At 38.0% G+C, this 11,209-nt stretch overlaps 1 protein-coding gene across 1 annotated transcript in view; it reads right to left on the bottom strand.

The window, feature by feature from the left end:
- Nucleotides 1-421: 421 nt before the first annotated feature.
- LOC128700966 (ethanolaminephosphotransferase 1) overlaps nt 422-11,209 on the bottom strand; it is a 52,528-nt gene continuing 41,740 nt past the window's right edge. Inside the window, exon 9 of the transcript XR_008408826.2 lies at nt 422-1,624. The gene's annotated coding sequence lies outside the window, so the exon portion shown is untranslated. The remainder of the gene's footprint in view (nt 1,625-11,209) is intronic.

The raw sequence follows: 11,209 nt of genomic DNA, 5'->3' as shown, positions 1-11,209 counted from the left end.
AGAGAGAGAGAGAGAGAGAGAGAGAGAGAGACACACACACACAACATCAACAACACAAAACTTTAACTCTTTAATTCTTTTTAATCTACTCAAAATATTGCATAATAATAATAATAATAATAATAATAATAATAATAATAATAATCTGTATTTCTACAAGTACGTGCACAAAAAACTTAACTTATTGAACTTATCTTGTAGAATAATAATCATAATAATAGTAATAATAATAATAATAATAATAATCATAATAATAATCATAATAATAGTAATAATAATAATAATAATAATCATAATAATAATAATCATAATAATAGTAATAATAATAATAATAGTAATAATCATAATAATAGTAATAATCATAATAATAGTAATAATAATCATAATAATAGTAATAATAATCATAATAGTAATAATAATAATAATAGTAATCATAATAATAGTAATAATCATAATAATAGTAATAATAATCATAATAATAGTAATAATAATCATAATAGTAATAATCATAATAATAATAGTAATAATACATTAGCACCTTAGAAATAGAATTTGACTTAGAGATTGAACTCCCCCCTTCTTGGGGAAGCACTAAACCCATAGGGACCGTGCAACGCTGGGGCAAAACGTCAAGTACGATCTGATGGAAGGATTGCTCCATTTCCTCGGATCAAGGCCCCCCCATGAAGGGATACGTGAGGCGAACGCGTCGACACTCACTATTTACATAAAAAAATATCTCGACCCGTACGGGTACGTTCAAGACTACCGAGGGACAGTGCAAAGTGTTCAGTGGATAAATGGCTTAATGCCCTTGGAAAGACCTTACATATGCTCTTAGAAAGGCCTTAAAAATGCTCTTAGAAAGGCCTTAAAAATGCTCTTAGAAAGGCCTTAAAAATGCTCTTAGAAAGGCCTTAAAAATGCTCTTAGAAAGGCCTTAGAAATGCTCTTAGAAAGGCCTTAAAAATGCTCTAAGAAAGGCCTTAAAAATGCTCTTAGAAAGGCCTTAGAAATGCTCTTAGAAAGGCCTTAAAAACACTGCTGGTATTCCATCTACTGAAGATAAAAATTATTTAAATGCTTTGTGACGAGTCGCTAGAGCGACAATCTTTTGAAGATCCAAAAAAATTATATTTGTACATGGTAGTTACAGTTATGATGTGTTATCCTGTCAGCCGAACGACCTTGTTCCAGTGTCCTGCCAGCCTAGTTGTTAACAGTGGCAGCTTCGTTCAGCCATCCTACCAGCCTGGTCGTTAACAGTGGCAGCCTCGTTCAACCATCCTACCAGCCTGGTCGTTAACAGTGGCAGCCTCGTTCAGCCATCCTACCAGCCTGGTCGTTAACAATGGCGGCTTCAGTGACGACCTTGGTCAACTGTCTTATCACCCCGGTCGTTAACAGTGCCCTACAACTCATTCTGTTAACAGGTGAACTACCACTCATTAACAGGTGAACTATCACTTTTAACAGGTGAACTACCAGACAGGTCCCTGTACAGCCTGGTTGATGCAGCACCTGGCGAAGGTATGCATGCGGTGTTCCCACGACGAGTGCTGGCGTACAAGAGCACCCACAACTGTACTCCATTTTACCTGTGAAAAACTCTTCTTTAAGCAACCTGCAAAATAATAATAATAATAATAATAATAATAATAATAATAATAATAATAATAATAATAAAAATAATAAGTAATTCTAATAATAATTCTAATAATAATAATAATAATAGTAATAATAATGGTAATAATAATAGCATGGAAATAAATAGTATAAAATACCGACACAATGGATAAATAAACAAAGAAGCAATATAACGTGATCCTTTATTGACGTTTCACCCACACAGTGGACTTTATCAAGTCACAAACAGATCTATCGGGTGAAAGGTATGAGAGTATTTATAGGATGGAGTCAGGTGGAGAATGCTGGGTAGGTTGGATCTGAACCTGCATGTGACAATCTTCCGAGTAGGGTGATAGAGGCTAGGACCTTGGGCAGCTTTAAAGAGAGATTGTACAAATGTATGAGTAGACTTTCTGCAGTGTTCCTCCATTCTTATGTTCTTATGTGGGATAACGATGACGAAGTTTCTTGGCAAGTGGTTCAGCTATGTTATAGAAGCCATTGTTTTAGTTGAAGTTGTTGGATATACAGATAAGTGATGATTCCAGTATTCTTCAGTACTGAGTGTTGTCTTCTCTGGTGATAAGTCTTGCGTTTCTGTTATTGGTTAAATGGTTGTGTGAATTTCAGTGTTGAACACAGGCATTTCTTAAATCGTCCGATCTGCCTGAGTACTGGTGTTCTGAAATATGTGTTTGGAGGTCTCTGGGTGTATACCCCTTGCTAATTGAACAAGTATTTTCTAAACTTCACTATCCTCGGCACTTCATTAGAGATTGCAGACGCCGGGCATATAACATCTATAACACACCCAGAGAAGACACTGCCGAGAGGAGATACATAGTCCTCCCCACCAACTCCATTGCCAAACAAGTTTCCAACATCTTTTCCAATATCTCATTCGAAGTATTGACCTCCTCTTCCACGACCATCAAGGACATTACCAGTAGTAGACAGGACAAGCTTCCATCCTCTGCAGGGGTATACATAATCCCTTGTAATGACTGCAGCAAATTATACGTGGGTAAAACATCCAGAAACACCAGTACGCAGGAAGATTGGATGATTTAAGAAATGCCTGTGTTCAACATCAAAATTCACACAACCACTTAATCAACTACAAAAACGCAAGACTTATCGCCAGAGAAGACAACACTGAGTACCGAAGAATCCTGGAATCATCACTTATCTGTATATCCAACAACTTCAACTAAAACAATGGCTTCTATAACATAGCTGAACCACTTGCCAAGAAACTTCGTCATCGTTATCCCACATAAGAACATAAGAATGGAGGAACACTGCAGAAAGTCTACTCATACATTTGTACAATCTCTCTTTAACCCTTTGACTGTCGAAGGGCCCAATCCTGAAGTTGCTCCTGGTGTCGCAAAATATTCGAAAAAAAAAAAATTATTTTTTCTTATGAAGTGATAGAGAATCTTTTCCCGATTGTAAAGACACCAAAAAAACGAAATTTGATGGAAAACTGACGGAATTACGCTCTCGCGAAGTTAGCGACTTCGGCGATATTTAAAAATCGGCAATTTCGCCCACTTTGAGCCCTATTTTCGGCTAATTCCGTTATTCCAGTCAACCAAACTCATAACTATTTCTTCAGAACTCTATTTTTTCTATCGATTGAGCACAAGAAACTGCCCATTTACCGATTTCAACTACCCAATAACATGGTCAGAAATTTGCAATTTGGCCAATTTCACGAAAATTAAAAAATACGACAATTTCAAAATAAGGTCCAGAATGAACAATGCAGACATTCTTGGCTCTAAAATAAGATTTTTTTGGTCATCAGTCATGTCTCCAGGTCCCTGTGATATTACTCTTGCTTTTTATTTTGAAATTTTATTCAAACAAAAAATAGAAGATTTACTGTTATGCAGACTACTGCAATACTGTAATAATTGTAAAATTACATCAACCCATTCATGACTGCGTATTAGAATGGCTATTTGGACATTTATTGGACAATGACATCATTTGTTTACTTTTGAACATCGGCAAAAATCAAACATTTCCTGTACTTTGTGCTCCATTTCCAGGTTCTTTTTATAGTAAAATTAATCAAAATCACCTCCATTTCTATAATATAGTTTCCATTCTATCAAATGAGACCATGAAAACGAGAATACAACCACAAATACTATACGAAAATAGACCACAAAGTCGGCATTTTAATTAAAAAAAACGGTCGGAGTTTTTTTTTTCTCATTATGCACTGCGTGCTCCAGGATTTTTTTTATGTGGTGCACACTGACCACACAGACCCATTCTCTCACATGTGGGCCTACTAGCTTTCTCCTGCCTGATTTGAAGCCGCTAGAATTTATGAGTATATATACGTCAAACACGGTACCTCACAAACGTATATATACGGCCGCGACAGTCAAAGGGTTAAAGCTGCCCAAGGTCCTAGCCTCTATCACCCTACTCGGAAGATTGTCACATGCAAGTTCAGATCCAACCTACCCAGCATTCTCCACCTGACTCCATCCTATAAATACTCGCGTACCTTTCACCCGGTAGATCTGTTTGTGACCTGATAAAGTCCACTGTGTGGGTGAAACGTTGTCAATAAAGGATCACATTATACTGCTTCCTTTGTTTATTTTTCCAATAATAATAGCAATAATAATATTAGTAATAACAGAAATAATAGTAATAATAATAAAAGTAATAATTCTAATAATAATTCAACTAATTCTAATAATAATTCAACTAATTCTCATATTAAAAACAATAATAATTCTAATGATAAAAAGTAATTCTAATAATAATGAAATTTGGCACAAAAATAATTTATAACAAAAATGCATAAAATAATGCACCGCTGTGACAGCAACAGTCTGACTGTCTGTAAACAATCATCGAAGCTTGTAATTCATTCCTTGGTCTGTAATTGGTGGAGGGATGACCTCTCGCACACCGGCCGTCTCCCACTGAGGTGCGGCCAAATAACAAAAACAGAAGAAACACATTCGACCATCATTCATTAGAGTACGACAAGCTTTCTTAAGCTGATAAAGTTTCTTAAGCTGATAAAGTACAGTAAACTCTCCATATAAGAGACCTCCATATAATGGACTTTGGAACTACCGAACAGAATTGGCAGGGTAAGTCGATTTGGTTGGTTGGTTAATGGGGTTTAAAGTCTATCTACTACACCAGGGTCATTAAGACTGGTTGGTTGATTAATGGGGTTTAAAGTCTATCTACTACACCAGGGTCATTAAGACTGGTTGGTTGATTAATGGGGTTTAAAGTCTATCCACTACACCAGGGTCATTAAGACTGCAGGTCACCTGTACACCACCAGTCAAGAATACTTTAATACCTAAAATACTGATTAATGTAAACTATCAGTGTATGTACACTGAGATATACACCTCTCACTGTATATACATACTGAGATATATACCTCTCTGTGTATGTACACTGAAATATACACAGATATATACAGCATACCACTTGGTGTATACATTATTAATTGGTAAAGACCACTTGCTCATTCACTTTGAGATCCTCATTCTTAAAGAATGTTTTTTGGAGGTCAAACCCACCACTGCCCAGTCCGGCACTGACAATTCCTGAATAAACTGTAATTTTCTGGCAAGACGCAAACATCATGAAAAAGAAACGATAATGTTTCAGTCTGAAGGTTTCGGTCTTCTATGTTCGGGTCATTTGTGTGTTGCTGCAGTCACGGTATTGTCACTTTTTGCTCTTTCTGCCAAGAGAGCTACTGAATGAGTGATGGTAGATGTGTTTTCTTCGTCAGGTCACCCTACCTTGGTGGGAAATGGCCGACGTGGAAAAAAAATAATACAGTGGACCCCCGGTTTACGATATTATTTCATTCCAGAAGTATGTTCAGGTGCCAGTACTGAACGAATTTGTTCCCATAAGGAATATTGTGAATTAGATTAGTCCATTTCAGACCCCCAAAGATACACGTACAAACGCACCTACATAAATACACTTACATAATTGGTCGCATTGGGAGGTGATCGTAAAGCGGGGGTCCACTGTAGTTTGAATTAGTTTCAAAAGGGGTGGGGGTGGGTGGGGGGTAACTCTCAGCCCTTGGAGGGGCTTAGCCCTCTTGGAAGGGAATACATGTATTTGTGTAGGTACTGGAGGTCATCTGGCGGAGGTAGAGTCATCCGCTGAGCTAACTGACATTCCTTCTCAGCGGTCATCCGTTATGCAACTCTCACAAGTTAACCAAGCAAATGCAGCAGAAGTCCCTAAGTTGCATATGGCCAAGCTGCAAGCAATCGCACTTACAAACATGTGTAGCTTTTGCAAACTGCCAGGAATGCAAAGTTGTTTGCAAGCTGAAACGAGAAGAAAGTGACTGATTTGTAAGTCAGGGCTCCCTACATGCATTAATATTATTATTACTACAGTAAGTTCATTTATATAGCTTCTCTATATATTTAATTTTTTTTTTTTTTGTAAATGTGACTGAAATTGTGCATTCAGAATTATGGAAAATTTTTTGAAAAGCATGTTATTTAATTCTCAATTGTATTTGCAAAAAATACAATTTTGAATTGTATTTGCAAAAAAATACAATTTTGAATTGTATTTGCAAAAAAAATACAATTTTGAATTGTATTTGCAAAAAATACAATTTTGAATTGTATTTGCAAAAAATACAATTTTCAACTGTATATTTGCAAAAAATTCAATTTTCAACTGTACAGGTCGACCATCACTAATCCGGCATCACTGGGATCTGTAGTGTGCTGGATTAGCGCATTTGCCAGATTACAGAGTGGTTAGGTTAGAATACACTTAATTAACCTATCAATAGAGAGACTTTCTGCTACATCTTGCTTATTTCCATCACTGCTTTCTCGTCCACTGGCTTGCTGCTGTAGATTTACAACCATCCATACAATTTCTGAGTCAATACAATGATGAAATTTGAAATTATGCTAGCCGAAATTAGTGCCGGATAACTGATTGCCGGATTAGTGATGGCTGATCTATATTTGCAGAAAATACAATTTTCAATTGTATTTGCAAAAAATTGCTTTATAAGAGAATTACTGTATGTTCATGTGTCATACAGCACCATTGTATTTTTAATAAATCACATGGTGTGACGTGTTGAAGCATGTTGCGAGAGAACAGGAGCTGGAGACTGGAGGAAAACATCCGGAGTTGGAGGACAGGGAAAGCAACCGGAGTTGTAGGACAGGAAAAAGCATCCAGTAGCCAGAGTTTGGAGGAAAGCATCCGGGAACTGGAGACCGGAGGAAGACATGCAGCGGAGACCAGTAAGGTGTTAGTAAGACAGCACTGGGATTTGTGGTGATGTGTTTATTGTAAACAGTGATGCAGATTACATGCTATAAATCCTCACGTAACAAGACATGACACACTCGCCAGTCCTCCACCATCCCCTTTTCACCAATGTGAAAAAATGCTGCCTAGTGTGTTTACTCTGGGGAATTACAGGAAATTTTGTAAATACAGTCAGTGCTCTTATAAACCCCCTGTATATAACCTCAAATTAAGTTGTAATGACAGCTGTTAATGAGTAAATGGAAGAACGGACGAGGAGCATGAAAGTGGTTCATGAACTGACATTCCAATACTTTACCATCTAGGCTAGCATGAGCCTCTAATAGGAAGGAATTGGAACTGTTACTGTATTATCTGTCTAGATGGTAGAGTGTTGGACTGTCAGCTCTGATTCTCTACCATCTAGGCTAGCATGAGCCTCTAATAGGAAGGAATTGGAACTGTTACTGTATTATCTGTCTAGATGGTAGAGTGTTGGACTGTCAGCTCTGATTCTCTACCATCTAGGCTAACCCAGATCTCAAACAGGAAGGAATCATAACTAATACTTACTGTATTATATTCCGTCAGAGGCACCAACTGTAACACAACTGAACTCTTTCCTGCAGCCCAGGAGCTTCAGTAGTAGCTCTAATCTTACCCTGTCTCAAGGCCTCTGATGGAATATAATACAGTATTAGTGCCAATTCCTTCCTATTAAGAGGCCTGGGTTAGCCTACACGGTAGAGCGTCAGACTCTCAATTTACGGACCAATGTTCGAGCCCTCGTCCACCCTTCCATTTACTCCTCCATATAGCAAGATTTTTTATTCAACTCTGAAGCAAAAGTGCCGTCAAAATTAAATATCCCACGTACTATGAAGACTGTTCCAGGTGCTATTAAGTTTTGGATATAATTTTTTTTAATCGCATTTATGAAAAAAATGTACTGAGAGGAACTTTATAAGAGATGACTGTATTAGAGGCATAAAATTATGAATAAAATATTCATACGCACCCTGATGAAGACACTTTCTAACGAGAGCTTCAATTACTTGGCAAGTACAACTCCGCGAGTTTAATCTAGTGAGTAACTCAGTGAATGTGACTCGGCGAGTATAACTCGAACACAATTCGACGAGTATAACTCGCCACGTACTTATGTAAAATTTACAAAACTTTAAAACATTAGTTGAACACTTCTAAAATTGTAAATAAAACGTCACAACAAACTCTTGGATATTCCAGTTGTCTTCAAGACCCCTGGTTGTCTTCAAGACCCCTGGTTGTCTTCAAGACCCCCTGGCTGTCTTCAAGACCCCTGATTATCTTCAAGACCCCCTGGTTGTCTTCAAGACTCCCCTGATTGTCTTCAAGATCCCTGGTTGTCTTCAAGACCCCTGGCTGTCTTCAAGACCCCTGACTGTCTTCAAGACCCCTGGCTGTCTTCAAAACCCCTGGCTGTCTTCAAGACTCCTGGTTGTCTTCAAGAAGGAGATAGACAGACACACAGTACCTGACCAACTGGGCTGTGGTTCCTACGTTGGTTTACATGCGGCCAGTAGTAACAGCCTGGTTGATCAGGTCCTGATCCATCACCAGGCCTGATCATGGACTGTCCTGCAGGGGCGCTGACCCCCGAAACAACCCTCCAGTTAGCTTAAACAATGCATAAATAACAATGGACTCTAGGGTCCATAACACAACAATAACATCTTAGTGACATTATCCCTGAAGACGTACAAACACTAATAATTGTACTTCGTAAGATTCCCGATTTTCAAGTTGGTAGTAATACAGAGAAACTATGTTCCTTGAGCTGTGTTAATATCAGAGACTTTTCAGGAAGGGCACAGAGTCGAACCCCAAACTTCGAGGATTACCTTTTTCATTTTCTAACACACCCACTGAGGCAGGGTGACCTAAAATGAAAAACGAAAGTTGTTCTATTTATGTATAGTAATTTATACAGGAGGTGTTACTAGCCCCTTGCTCCTGGCACTTATCAATTTATACAGGACAAGGGGATACTAGCCCCCTGGTCTTGGCATTTATTAATATATACAGGAGGTGTTACTAGCCCCTTGCTCCTGGCATTTTAGTCACCTTTAGCTCTTTTTATTAGCAGTATACAACATCAGCAAGTCGAAGGTGAAGATGCATATGCAATACTAGGGTATCCTTATTGCCGAAGTGTTCCGCCAGCATGATTGGCTTGCACAGTTGAATGCAGGTAAATATCTAGCCTCCGGGAATTTCTTGATGCTGCTGGAGAGCAGTAATCGATTGTAATTAATTCTTCGCTAGTTGTTCGTAAGTCAATTTGCTGTATGTATTGTCGGTAGCTAAACAGTTTCACTGTACATTCCATACCCACTCTTATAAAGCTACACCACATACCCACTCTTATAAAGCTACACCACATACCCACTCTTATAAAGCTACACCACATACCCACTCTTATAAAGCTACACCACATACCCACTCGTATAAAGCTACACCACATACCCACTCGTATAAAGCTACACCACATACCCACTCGTATAAAGCTCCCCTATACATAGTCAGCCGTCTCATAAAGCTCCTCTGTGTAGTGCAATTTTTTATAAATACGATGAAAAACAATTAATTCAAGATTAAGAGCAGACAGAAAGGCCGTCAGTGTGTGTACTGTTCAGTTCTGGACGCACGTTTCCAATCACATCTACAAAGTATCGCATGATAAGGAGAAGCTTTTTAAGACAGCTGACCGCAGCTTCGAAACATGGAAATGAAAACAATTTTGCAGCTATAATTCTGAATTATTCACCGATTATAAATTGCCAAGGCTGCTGGAAATATAACTCTCACAAATTTGGGGGTTCGACTGCGTCCCACTTGACTAATCTGCGTAAAAAAAAATCTGACCAAGAGGCCCCGCTTTACAGCGCCTATCTTTGCCGTGGTTTCACTAATGCAGCGATTTTCAATTACAGCCATTCTTCATTTATTCAGACTTGCTACAATAAATATTTTCACTACTCGCTATAAGGATGAAAATATTTTAAAGTACAGTGGACCCCCGGTTAACGATATTTTTTCACTCCAGAAGTATGTTCAGGTGCCAGTACTGACCGAATTTGTTCCCATAAGGAATATTGTGAAGTAGATTAGTCCATTTCAGACCCCCAAACATACACGTACAAACGCACTTACATAAATACACTTACATAATTGGTCGCATTCGGAGGTGATCGTTATGCGGGAGTCCACTGTAATGTGTGTACTGTATATGCATTTTTTTAGACCTAGCTCTATCACTCACTTAACCCTTAAACGGTCCAAACGTATATATACGTTTTTTCAACATCTGAAAGTATGTAAAAAATTAAGATCTTTTTTTTGTTTTACATTTGAAAACGTGTAAAAAAAACTTTTATCTACATTATTTTGTTGTTATATTTGAAAATATGTAAAAAAAAGTAGATCTACTTTTGTAGCTACGAATTTGAACGTCGAAATGTTTGGACCGTTTAAGGGTTAATATATGATAGAGTAAATATGTTATCAGGCTTTTATATGCATGTCAAAGTGAAACGGAACTTATGTCTCACTCTACTGCAGTAGTCCAGAACCTAACATGTATAAGCGGGACCCTACAGTAGCCCAAAACATAATCTACTGTATAATCAGGGCCCTACAATAACCCGGAACCTAACCTACTGTATAAGCAGGGCACTACGGTAGCCCGGACCCTAACCTGACATGTAAGCAGGGCTTTACAGTACCCTGGAACTTAACCTGCTGTATAAGCAGGGCACTACAATAACCCATAACCTAACCTGCTGTATAAGCGGGGCCCTACAGTAGCCCAAAACCTAACTTGCTGTATAAGCGGGGCCCGCCTGTGGTACTAATTAAAGCCTAGCTTATGGCTGCCGCCGTAATTTTAACAGCAGAAGTTAGCTTTATCCGAACCTATTAATAACTAAATCAACTGTGTTTGAAAACTATAGTGACCATTGATATAAATCTTCGACCAGACTCCACTACATTGCCTTAACAAACTACTGTACCACGCATGAACCTCTATACAATACAATTCTTGGGGAATGCGACTGAGAAAAAAGTCCATCAAAAAATGAACAACGTGTATACAGTGAACCTTTGATATAACAAACTTTAGAAAAAATGGGAAAAATTTCACTGGGAATATTGTACTTTTTATTTATTTTCATTGTTTATCGCACTCTAACAATAGTGTGTACAGTACCGCATACGTATTCTT

The sequence above is a fragment of the Cherax quadricarinatus genome, unplaced genomic scaffold (genome assembly GCF_038502225.1).
Source record: "Cherax quadricarinatus isolate ZL_2023a unplaced genomic scaffold, ASM3850222v1 Contig7, whole genome shotgun sequence".
NCBI classification, from domain to species: domain Eukaryota; kingdom Metazoa; phylum Arthropoda; class Malacostraca; order Decapoda; family Parastacidae; genus Cherax; species Cherax quadricarinatus.
This window is presented reverse-complemented; position numbering and strand designations above follow the sequence as displayed.